Source organism: Myotis lucifugus, unplaced genomic scaffold (genome assembly GCF_000147115.1).
Source record: "Myotis lucifugus unplaced genomic scaffold, Myoluc2.0 scaffold_39, whole genome shotgun sequence".
In the NCBI taxonomy this organism is placed as follows: domain Eukaryota; kingdom Metazoa; phylum Chordata; class Mammalia; order Chiroptera; family Vespertilionidae; genus Myotis; species Myotis lucifugus.
Window position 1 is genome coordinate 8349811 of NW_005871087.1, and position 12202 is coordinate 8362012.

The following is a 12202-nucleotide window of genomic DNA, read 5'->3' on the forward strand; positions in this document are numbered from 1 at the left end:
GTTGTTTTCAATATGGATATATAACATGACCACACACAGCATTACCAAAAAAAAAAAAAAAATCAGTCAATTCTGCTATATACATTAATGCTTTGTGTGAGTCATGTCTTTGAGAGAAATCAAAGAAGGTTGACTGTGTTCTACATCTGAGCTTCAGCGATGTGCAAATGAGGTGCCATAAGTGAGATCAAAGATAGCTCTCTCCCTAATTCAGTGCATGCCATGGATAGAGCCAGAATTAACTAGGAAAACCACAAACCACTCAGGATGCTGGAGAAAACAAAAAGGAGCCTCCAGCATGTACAGTCTGTGTTCAGAAATGTTTGTTTGCGTCAAGAAATGCACAAATACTCAATTGACTGGTGTCACTCATTTGTAGCTAATCATTACTATTTTTATTTAAGAATTTCTATTCATTTCCACGCTGAGCTTAGTTGTCAATATTTTTACTTACTATTGGTTTCTTTAAAGTATCCCAAAACATATTTTCCCTGAAAACTAACTCCATTAAAAAAAATTGAGTGAGAAGTTTGTGAAAATTGGATGAGATTAGATTTACTTACTGTAATAGACATGGTTCGTTTTCACATAAAATGTTCTTCTTTGTCTTTTATAGTAATGGTATCCCTAGTTTTAAGCAGGCACATGATCATTCATGATAATGAGTGAATGTCTTCACCACTCTTGGAGCCAGCTTTGGATACCACTAAATTCTGACCAATGGGATGTGAACAAAAGTGATGTATGCACTTTCTATACCATGATCTCCCCTTCCCGTGTGCCCCTCTCACAGGCTGTCATATGGATTATAAGGGGTACTGGATTAGAGCAATCCTGGAGACGGAAGAACAAGTGCTAGCTATGCATTCCAACACCATGAAAAATCTAATTCAGCTCTGAGCCACTTGTGCAAATATGTTACACTTTTTAACATGTGTTGTATTGTTTAAGACATTATTATTTTGATTCTCTGTTAGAAGGGCTAAACTTAATCCTATCATGCTACTAGTATTCTTACATTTCAAAGACAAGTGCAATATTTTGTTTCCTAATACATATCTCCACAATCTTTTTGGAAATTTCATAAAATCAAATTTGTGTATTTCTATTAAGAGTACAATTGGGTGGGGTGTGGAGATAACCATAAATAAGGTACTTACCTCAATATGGCTGGCAAGATAAGTGTGACTGAAGCTTTCACAAGATAATCTGTAAGGCTCTGTCCAAGAGAATTTTATCAATTTGCCCAGTTTATTCCCTTAACAGAAATTTTCTGCTGTGTAATTCACCTTACTAATATTTGTTTTTATCTATACTTGTAATTCTGATAACTACCCCAATCAGCACTTGGCGTCTTCCATTAGAACACTCTGTAATCACTCTAATTTCACCCTATGACACTTTTTCTCACCCAAAGCCTCTCAGATAAGAGGCTCTCCCAGGCTTTCAGTTTCCTGATACCCTGGTTTATCTCAGCAAACTTCACGAAGTGATGATAGCATGCAGCGGTTTATTATTTTATACATATTCTACCTCTGAAAATTTGAAAATTAACTACTGATCAATTTACCGCTAGGCGTACTAAAGGAAGGGAAGTAATTCTTTTTCACTATTGAAAAAAAGCTGCCACAGCTGTGATGCTCCAAATATAACTATCATGAAGTTTGGAAGTCTCTTCCCTCATGTAACTGATATTTTAGTAGGAAGACAAACATTTCAAAAGCAATCACCCAACTCTTTAAATTACTTTTTTTTAAAGGACTATGCAGAGAAATGCAGAGATTTTACGAGAGCCTATCTAGTGACACTGACCAGGGTTGGAGAACCCTAAAAGATTTTCTAAAGGGATCAATACCGGAGCCAAGCTCTGAAGCGAGTAGGAAGTGGTGGAAAGGGAGAGCATTTCCGACAGAAGGAAAGCATGTGTGGAAACTTCAAGCCAGAAAGCTTTTACGAAACACTAGTTGACTTCCACGTCTAGAATTAAGAGAGCCAGGGGCAGTTAGCACTCGACAGAGTTGATAAAGTAGGCAAGGGCCAGACCATGACTGGCCCTGGAGGCCATAGCGATGATTTAGTATTTATTCTAAGGAGAGTGAAAACTATTTAAATGTTTTAGTGGCATGTGTGTATGCTTAAGGTAACATCATTATATTTTTGTGTCTCAGCTTTACTGCAGAGGGGAGAATCAATACAAGAGAGGAGAAAAGATAAAATAAAAAGATAAGCTAAGGACATCTGCCAGCTGGAAAATGATAGAAGCCTGGGCATGGCTGTTGATAATGTAGGTGGAGTAAAATGAAGAGGTTCCACTCATTCAGTGTGGCAGGAGTTTAGATGTGATAGATCAAGGAGAAAGGAATGTCATAGATAACTCTCAGGTTTCTAGCTTGCATAATCAAGTATAAAATATGGTCATTTATTAGGACAGAGCACACTGGAGGAGGTGTGGGTTTAGTAGGAAAGTAATGAATTAAATTTTGAATAAATTGAGTTTGAAATTCCATTAGGACACTCTGGTAGTATAGTTTAAAAGGCAGCAATATATGCAAGTCTGAACTGTCTAGGTAGGAGGAGAGAAAGAAATATTAATAGAGGGAGAGAGAGGGCGAGAGAGAGAGAGAAAAAGAGAGAGAAAGAGAGAGAGAGAGAGAACACTCCATGTGTAGATGGTCAATTAAGCCATTCATTTGCTTATTTCACCAATATGTATTGAGAACTCCCCTCCCCTCCAAGGCAATACTACATCAGGCTAAATTATTCCATAGCTAAGCATATTTTTATGTACCTGTTGGCCATTTTGATATCTTCTTTCAAAAAACTGTTTATTTAGTCTTTCTACAATTCTTTTTTTAAAAATATATTTTATTGATTTTTTACAGTGACGAAGGGAGAGAGATAGTGAGTTAGAAACATCGATGAGAGAGAAACATCGATCAGCTGCCTCCTGCACATCTCCTACTGGGGATATGCCCGCAACCAAGGTACATGCCCCTGACCGGAATCGAACCTGAGACCCTCCAGTCCGCAGGCCGACGCTCTATCCACTGAGCCAAACCGGTTTCGGCATCTACAATTCTTTAATCAGATTGTTTTGTTATTGAGTTGTATGAGTTTTTAAATATATTTTGAATATTAACTCTTTATATAATAGATAATTGGCAAATATTTTCTCTTATTCCATAGGTTGACTTTTCATTTTTTTATTGTTTTATTTTCTATGCAGAAACTTTTTAGTTTGATGTAGTTTCACTTGTTGAATTTTGCTTTTATTCCTTGTGCTTTTAATGTCATATCCAAAAATATCATCACCCACACCAATGTCAAGGAGCTTCTTCCCTATATTTTCTTCTGGATCATTATGGTATCAAGTCTTATGCTTACATCTTTAATTCGTTTTGTGTTAATTTTTTATAGTAATGTAAAATAGGGGACCAATTACATTTTTCTGCATGTGTTTATTCACTTTCCTAACACCTTTTGTTAAAGAGACTATCTTTTCCTCGTTGAATGTTTAAAATATATAAGGAACCACTCAATAACAACACAATATATAAACAACTCAGAAACAAGGACAACAATTAAAACCAATAAGTGGTCAGAGCAACTAAATAGACATTTTCCCAAACAAGACATCCAAATGGTCAACATGTACACGAAAAGATGCTCAGTATAACTAGTCACCAGGGAAATGCATATCAAATTCATAATGAAATATAACTTCACACTGGTAGAATGGCTATCATCCAGAAAACAATAAATAAATATTGGGGAGGATGTGAAGATAAGGGAACCCTTGTACACTGTTGGTGGGAATGTAAATTAGTACAGCCACTATAGAAAACAGTATGGAGGGTCTTCAAAAAAATTAAAAATAGAATTAACTTACAATCCAGCAATCCCACTTCTGGGTATATTCAAAGAAAATAAAAATAAGAAATTGAAGAGATATCCATATTTGTCACAACATTATTAATAATAGCCAAGATTAGGAAACAATATATAATATTATTCTGCCATTAGAAAGAAAGAAATCATACCATTTGGAACTTTGACAGATGAGAAATACTCTATGATATCAGTTATATGTGAATCTAAAAAATATATAAACTCATTAAAAATAGAGTAGTCTGGTGGTTACCAGAGGCTAGGGGGTAGGTAAATTGGAGAGATGTTGTTTAAAGGGACAAACTTGGAACTAATAGATAAATAAGTCCTGAAGATCAAATGCACGTCATAGTGATTATAGACAATAATACTGTATTATAACTTCAAAGTTCCCAAGAGACTAGATCTTAGGTGTTTCCACCACACACACACACACACACACACACACACACACACACAGAAAAAGATAATCATGTGACGTGACTTACATGGTGACAACTGGCTTTGGTAACCACACATTTATTCATTTATATATTATTAAATATCTGTTTCTATTGATTTCAGAGAGAAAGGAAGAGGGAGAGAAAGATGGAAACATCAATGATGAGAGAGAATCATTGATCAGCTGCTCTCTGCACGCCCTCCACTGGGGACCATGCCCGCAATCCGAGCATGTGCCCCAACCGGGAATCAACTGTGACCTCCTGGTTCTTAGGTCCAGGCTCAACCAGTGAGCAACACCGGCTGGGTGGAACCACTAAGCAACACCAGTCGGGTGGTAACCAGCCTCATTCTAATAAAATAATCTTCCAAAGCTAACCTATCCCCTAAATATTCCCTTTTGAAAATCTGTCTTTGCACTTCAATCCTCCCCAGCCTCTACTGAGTGTTAAAAAAATGCTGTGCTTTTCAAATATAGTTCTCCCTTATTTAGCACACAACACATTCAGCTTTCTGTTTCAGATAAAGAGAACAGTAGTCTCTTCCTTTGTAAATGTTTCTACAAGGAGTGATCAGAAGTGGTCCATATGACTGAGTGGTTAAAGGAGAGGGGACTAACCATGATTGTTGGATTTCTCAACATGGGTTTATTGGTAATGTTGCAGAGTCATTTCCATTCAGTTCTGAGTGACTCAGACTATAGTAGTTGGAGTGGTGAGTGGGAGTTGATGAAAATGGAGATACAGAAGAGAGGATGTTGTTTTTGTTCAGTTAAATACACTTTTTTAAAAAAAAAATTTAGAATGCTTTTAGATGATAGCAGAATTGCAGCGATAGTGCAGACTTCCCATGTACTCCACATCCAGCTTCTCCTGTTGTTAAAATCTTATGTTAGAGAATACTGTTGTTAGATACCTCGTTGTAAACAGAATAGACAGTGGGTAGTTATGATTCAACAGCTAGAGGGGAAACTGAGGCTAAAGGATTTTTGCTGTTTGAATAATCATTGCTTCCTTTCACCACACTGTCAGTTATATTCAGGGAAACCCTAATGTGTCTTTCCCATTCCAAAAAATGGACACCGACATTAGAGCAGAAGCTACTATTACCAGTTCATGTAAACTCAGGCTTTGATAACACACCTCTATAAACCATGGTGTCCTCATAATTTCACTTCAACTCTGATTCCCATTTCTAAGTGCTTTTAGATTCTCATGCTAAATAATTTGACAGACAAGCTCCTGTGCCCAACAAAAGGTGACAGAACTTGAGGCTGAGGTGCTTTATATCTTTCTCTGATGACTTCACTTCAGCTCCCTTTACTATAGCACATTAGGAGGGGACAAGAGTGAAACTCAGAACTTATTGTGACTAGAACACTTTGGCTCCTTCCAGTGATGGGAAATGCATCATCTACACTAATAAAAGAGAAACATGCAAATTGGTGTCACTCCACTATGCCCACCAGCCAATCGGATGAGTATGCAAATTAACCCAACAAAGATGGCAGTTAATTTGCATATGCAGGCGCAGAGTGAAGACTGAAGGCTCCGGCCGGACTGAAGACTGAAGACTGAAGAAGCTTGGCTTGGCTTCTCCACTGTGGCTGGACCAAAGGCCTGGGTCCCAGATCCCGGAGGAAAACCGGTGCCGGCAGCCAGGGAAAGGAAGGCCCTGTGTGCAACGGGCTTCTAGTTCAGTAATATTTGTGATTACAAATAAGTACATTGATGTAGTAAAGAATCCAATTTAGCCCTAGCTGGTTTGGCTAAGTGGATAGAGCATCAGCCCAGGGACTGAAGGGTCTCAGGTTCAATTTTGGCCAAGGGCACATACCTTGGTTGCAAGCTCAATCTCTGGTCTGGGCACGTGCAGGAGGCAACCAATCGAGGTGTCTCTCTCACATCACTCTCTCTGTCTCTCCCCCTCCCTTCTACTCTCTCTAAAAATCAATGGAAAGAATATCCTCAGGGGAGGATTAACAAAATAAAACAAAAGAATTTAATTTAAAGCAATATCATACTTTAATAAATATCCTCAAGGAATGTTAAAAGGCAAAAGTGAAGATTTTAAGAAAGAAGCACCTGAGACAAGGAATGAACATGCAACAAGCTACATCCAAAAAAGTCCCATCAAATCTGGGGGGTAGTGCATAAGCTAAGCTTCCCAGAACAGTTGTCAAGGACCCCGGCAGAGCAAAAACTGCCTCCTCTTCCTTCCTGCCTTATGCCATTTCCTTCACATCAGGGAGCCGGAGCATTCTCTCCTTTAAATGGATCCTCCTAATGCATAGTTTTTCTTCCTTTCTCTAAAACCAAAGTTTATATGCGACACAGCCAGGTTTCCCAAAATGTCAGAACTACAGTATCAGAAAAGGCACACTTAGGTAGATCAAGAAGCCTCGCATTGTTGTAATACACAGCTTGTAAGAAACATGAAATTGGGGCCAAAAAACCTGGAGATGTTCTCATTTTCTGCTTCCCTGCTTCTCTTTGATCAGAACCCTTTTCTACGTGTCTTGCCTTTTTTTTCTCACTCACCTTAGAACCGTATTGCTGAATGCTGATGAGGTCTGACTTGGGTCAGCTCTAGCCCATCATTTTCCAGTAATCTGCTTGGGCAATAAATGTTGGCTGAAATTGCAAGAAAATTGGTAAGCTAAGCGTCACCCCCGTGGATAGGGAGAAAAGCTGCTACCCACAGGTATAGAGTGGTTCTGCAAACCACTCTATAAGGACTGTAACTGGAGTATCCAGGGGATAGGAATGTAATCCAAGAATGACAGGCACTTGAGTTAGATGCCATGCTTTTGTCTTTCACGAATAGCTCGAGCTAAATTTAGAGAAGGACATGCAGACCCCAGAAAAGGCTTGTGCCAACCATTGGCTTAAAAAAAAGCCAGGCGCAAGTGTTGCATGGAATCCTGCCAAGTCTTCTCCATGCCATTTCACTTTAGGAGCACAAGTCATTCTATCTGGAAGGAAACAAAAATCCCAGGACACACATACCAGAGAAACATCGCTCATTGTTATTCATGCAATGCCTAACACTCCGAAGGCACCTGTACACTGAGGACGTTTTCTCAGATTGCACCCTAGTTCTTTCACATGCTGTTGTCTCTGCAAGCTCGGAGCATAGTTCCACCACGGACCTCAGCCCACCGGGGCAGTGTGGGACAGCAGGAGGAAGCCCGGAGCCGCAGTCCACAGGGCAGGGCTGCAGTGGTTGGCTCCTCCACTTAGCAAACATAAATCCGTGTGAGGTACACAATCATAGATCCGAAAGCTGGGAAGAAACATTAGGCAGGTTAAGTTATTTTCACCCCATTATGCTGAAAAGGAAGCTAAATCCCACATGGATTATAATTTGTTGAAGACTACCCCAGGAAGGGGTGATTGGGAAGACTGCAAATGTCTTTTTCTCTTTCCTGAAAATGGGGATTATTATTTCCTTCACCAGCTTCAAAAAATATCACGGGGAGGGAATGTCTGGCATCATGTCTGCGAAATGGAAAGCGTTATGCAAAAGTAAGGGGTTATTCCATGTAGAGATCTGAGTGGTTTGAAATGGGGAAGGTCTGTACTTAGAAAAAGCATAAAAGATATCATTCATCCAGCTTTTCTGCCCCATATTGCTCTGGCCCAGATAAAGCTGCCTCTTTAAAGATTAAGCCGCCTTTTAGAGGCAAACCCCAACCAATGACTCTTCAACATGAGGTATGAAGGCCTGACCCTCACCCGCGATGTGGAAGAAAAACCAGAACCTCTATCTCAGCCATTTTTATCAATGCAACTGGGAAAAAAATTGCATTGAGATCGCATCGTAGCCAAACTTTCCTTCCACCCAATCCTGCTCCCTTCCTTTCTATTCCAGCTGTATTGCCCTCAAGAGCATTTCCTAATAAACTCATCATACAAACTTCTATCTCATAGCACACTCCCTGGAGAAGCTGATTTGTGAGTCAGAGATCTTTTTCTTAGGAGAAAATGAGCATTTTACAAATATTGCATTGGTTGAAGAGTAGTTGGTGTATGAATAAAACTAGCTGTTACTCCCCTACCATTGCACTTGCTTCCTATAAGGGAGCTACGCACTCAAAAACCCTCTGATCAATGTGGTTTGAAGGATGTGTCTTAATCTAGGGCACCCCCTGTGCTCTCCTTCCCAAGTGTAAGGTCACCAGGTCTGTAAAGCACCCTGAAACCTGAACACCTGATTGGTCACAGTCTCAGCAGGTACCCAGAAATCCATGGCATTTCAATGCTGCGAAGGTAACCAAGTGTGACAGGGTTTACTGTTCCCTCTCCCTATAATTGACATTTTAAGGAAGGAAAAAGCTAAGCTTAGAAGAGTTAACCAAATGAAACCAGGGCCTCCCCTTTTATTACACAGCAGAGGTGGAGTATGATTGAGGCTGTATATGATTCTAACATTCTTGCTGGGTATTTCAATCTCAGTCATGAAAAGATTCTGGTGCCTGGGCAAGTGACCTAATGTAGGTGCAAGAAAGTGATCCCCTTTGGTACAATCCGTGAATGACATCAGAGACCCATTGAGGGAGAACTGGTTCTGAGAGAAGGGAGGCTCTGGAGGAGGCAGGTATATTCTAAACTACTGAGAATGGAGAAGAGAAAAATTGATATCTTTAAAAAAATAGGTGCATGACTCAGCAGTTGAGCATCGACCTGTGAACCAAGAAGTCATCATTTGATTTCCTGTCAGGGCATTTTCCTGGGTTGTGGGCTTGATCCCAAGTGTGGGGTAATTCCTCAGTGTGGGGTGTGCAGGAGGCAGCCTATCAATAATTCTCTCTCATCATTGATGTATCTACCTCTCTCTCCCGCTCGCTTCCTCTCTGAAATCAGTAAAAATATTTTTAAAATAATAATTTTTTTAAAAAACTACCAAAACAATCACTATCTCATCCTAGGGATCTGCTAACCACCAGAGTAGAAGAATTAGAGAAGCAGAAAAAAAGCATACAGGTAAAAAGAAAAGAAGCCACTGTACCTTACTGAAGGGCAGGTGAAAAGACTCAGAGATAGCCAAATGGATGCTGTTCCCTGAACAGCATTTGTCTTCCAGCTGAGCTTGGGGTGGAAAGAGCTTGGGGTGGAAAGAGCTCACTTTCTAGCTGCTACCCATTGCTCTCAGAATGCCTTAGCCACAACATTCATCCAGGCTCTTCAGTGAGTGTGCCACACTGATATACAGTCAACAGTCCAGTGACAGGTCAGCTGTGATAACGCGCTGTTCTACATAATGACGTAACGTGTCCATGTCCCACTGACAGGACTCCCCCCCCCCCCCCGCCCCGCATCACTGCTCTGTTAATCTGGTTGCAAAGATTTTGTCAGGTCTGCCAGATGTGGAGAGCTGCCTCCTGAGCCCTGCATCTGGATTAATCATATTCTGGGCGGTCAAGTCTGGATCCTGAGCAGAGGGGAGACCTGACTGTCTTATAACAGGTTACAAACCCAAATGTCCAGCCTGTTATTATTATACACTGACACGGCCCAGAGGCTCCAGATCCTTGTGTTTCAAGTAAATGGACATTGTCTACAGCCCAGGGGTTGGATGCCACATGTGGAGCAAACAAAATATATCTGCATGTGGAATTCAAACCGAATTATTTATATCACTAGAGTCTTGGAAGGTAGGTAAGACAAATACTATTGCCATTTTATAAGGGAGGAAAATGCAATCTATGGGATGAAATGACTTTCTTATAATATAAGGGAGGAAAATGCAATCTATGGGATGAAATGACTTTCTTATAATCATATACCCAGGGAATATGTTATATACACTCTGTTTCTCTACGAATGTCTCCTATTCCCTGGTTGACTGCTTCTGCTGTTATATACACTCTGTTTCTCTACGAATGTCTCCTATTCCCTGGTTGACTGCTTCTGCTCTCTTGACCCCGGCCCACTATGACATCCTGCTCTGCCCATTAGTGGCTTCGATCTGTCACATGGTTCTAAGCTTAGTGCTGGCCTTCACCTCGTTTTGTTCTTGAAATTGCAAATCTTTCGGGTTTCATCTTCTAGCCTCATTCAATACTGCTCAAGCCTAGCACAGCCGATGCCCAACGAAAAATAATAGCATGTGAAACACGGCTTATTACATTACTTGGTGTTTCAGTTAATGCCAATGGAATACAAAAGTGTGACATTTGAATGGGGATTAGACTATTGGACACTATTGGACAATTAAGTCTGGAGAAGGACAGCAGAACTTATCTAGACTTTGACTCGACATGCTTCTTTGTTTTCCTTTCCAGCTCTGATAAGCAGCCAAGTCCTCACAAATATGAAAGCTGGGAAACACTAACATTGCTGAGAAGATGGGAAACAGTAAGCATTGCTGAAAGGAACAAATTAAATGCCTACTGTGCGCCTCTGTGGAAGGAACTTTCTAGATGTTGCCTCATAGAGTACCTAAAGTGGCAGGAAGAACCTTAATTGGAAATGACATATAGTAAACAGAAATGATGTAGAAGCGATTCATAATAATTTGACAGTCACTTTGAAAACTAGAAGCTGGAAACTGAAACATTCCAGTGGGTATGAAAGCTCAGCCATTGAAAGAGATGGATGTTTCCAATTAGCCATGGTAATGACATGCATCTACCATTTTCCTGAGATTCCACATTGTCCCACACTCTCTACTAATAACTACAGGTGGTATAAACAATACTTACAGCAGCCCTCCGAGGTAGGTTTTAGAATTGCAATCTATTTTACTTAGTGGAAGTATGGCCTGGGAAGACCACACAAGTAGAATACAGTGAATCCCGGATTTCATCAAGGTCAACAAAGAAGCATCACATACAGCATAGAGGCTGTAAGGGTGATAACACTTACCAGTCAGGCCACGTGGCTTCAAAGGAACTGAACTAGGCAAATAGCTCATAGGGGTCCTTATAAAGCACAGAGCAAACACAGGGTTGAGACAAGGGCAGATGTTTCAGGAAAAGAGAGAGAAGAAAGTAGGGTTTGTGTCCCTGCTAAGGCTTGGCCACCAAGCCAACCGATGGCTGCATTGCAAACAATTTCTTCCATGTTTTTTATATATTTTATTTTTTCAGGGGAGAGATTAGTTTTCTTTTAGCTTGCTCCCTTTTTCCTTTCTCTAAACATTCCCTTTGAAAAACTACAGCTTATCTTGGCTGAGCATAAAAAGCATTTGTCCTCATTCTATCCAGGGGCTGTAATGAGCCAAAGAAGAGGCAGGGTGGAGACAGCATCAGTCCCAGGAGATCTGGTGGCCACAGGAAGACAGGCACTGAAGAGACGGGATGAGACGCAGCTGTGATCAGCTGAGCCCTCCCTCCGAAATTCATTCTCTTTCCATTCATTCTCCTTCCAAATTTCCAAAGTCTCCCTAATATGTTTGCTCAAAAAACTCTCCGTTTAACCTCCCAAATTGCTAAGACTCAGGAATCTAGAGGACAGGGCAGAAATGGATCGTCTTTCCCCTACTAGGTTTTGAAAAGTCCCATGTTTAAGTTCAATTAAGTACCTAAATAATTGGCTGAGGAAAAGCAAGCCTTCGATGAACTGTAATTTATTCCTAAAGGACAACTCTGGGCTCACCCTGCCTCAAATCAAAGAACCCTGCAACTTTGAAAATCAAATGGAACACACACGGGAACTTAAGAACAACAAAAATACAGAGCTAGAACCCGAGGCTCTCCACTACTCAGAAATGAACACTTTCAGGCAGCAGGGGGGTCAGCCTTTTGTCGGGCTGGCTCTGTGCTCTACCAGTGGGTATAAAAGGAACCTGTGGCTTTACTTCAGCAGTTTTGTGGCCAGAGCGTTACTGCTTTTTTCACTTAGTGAATTTGCTGAGTTATCAGGAAGGT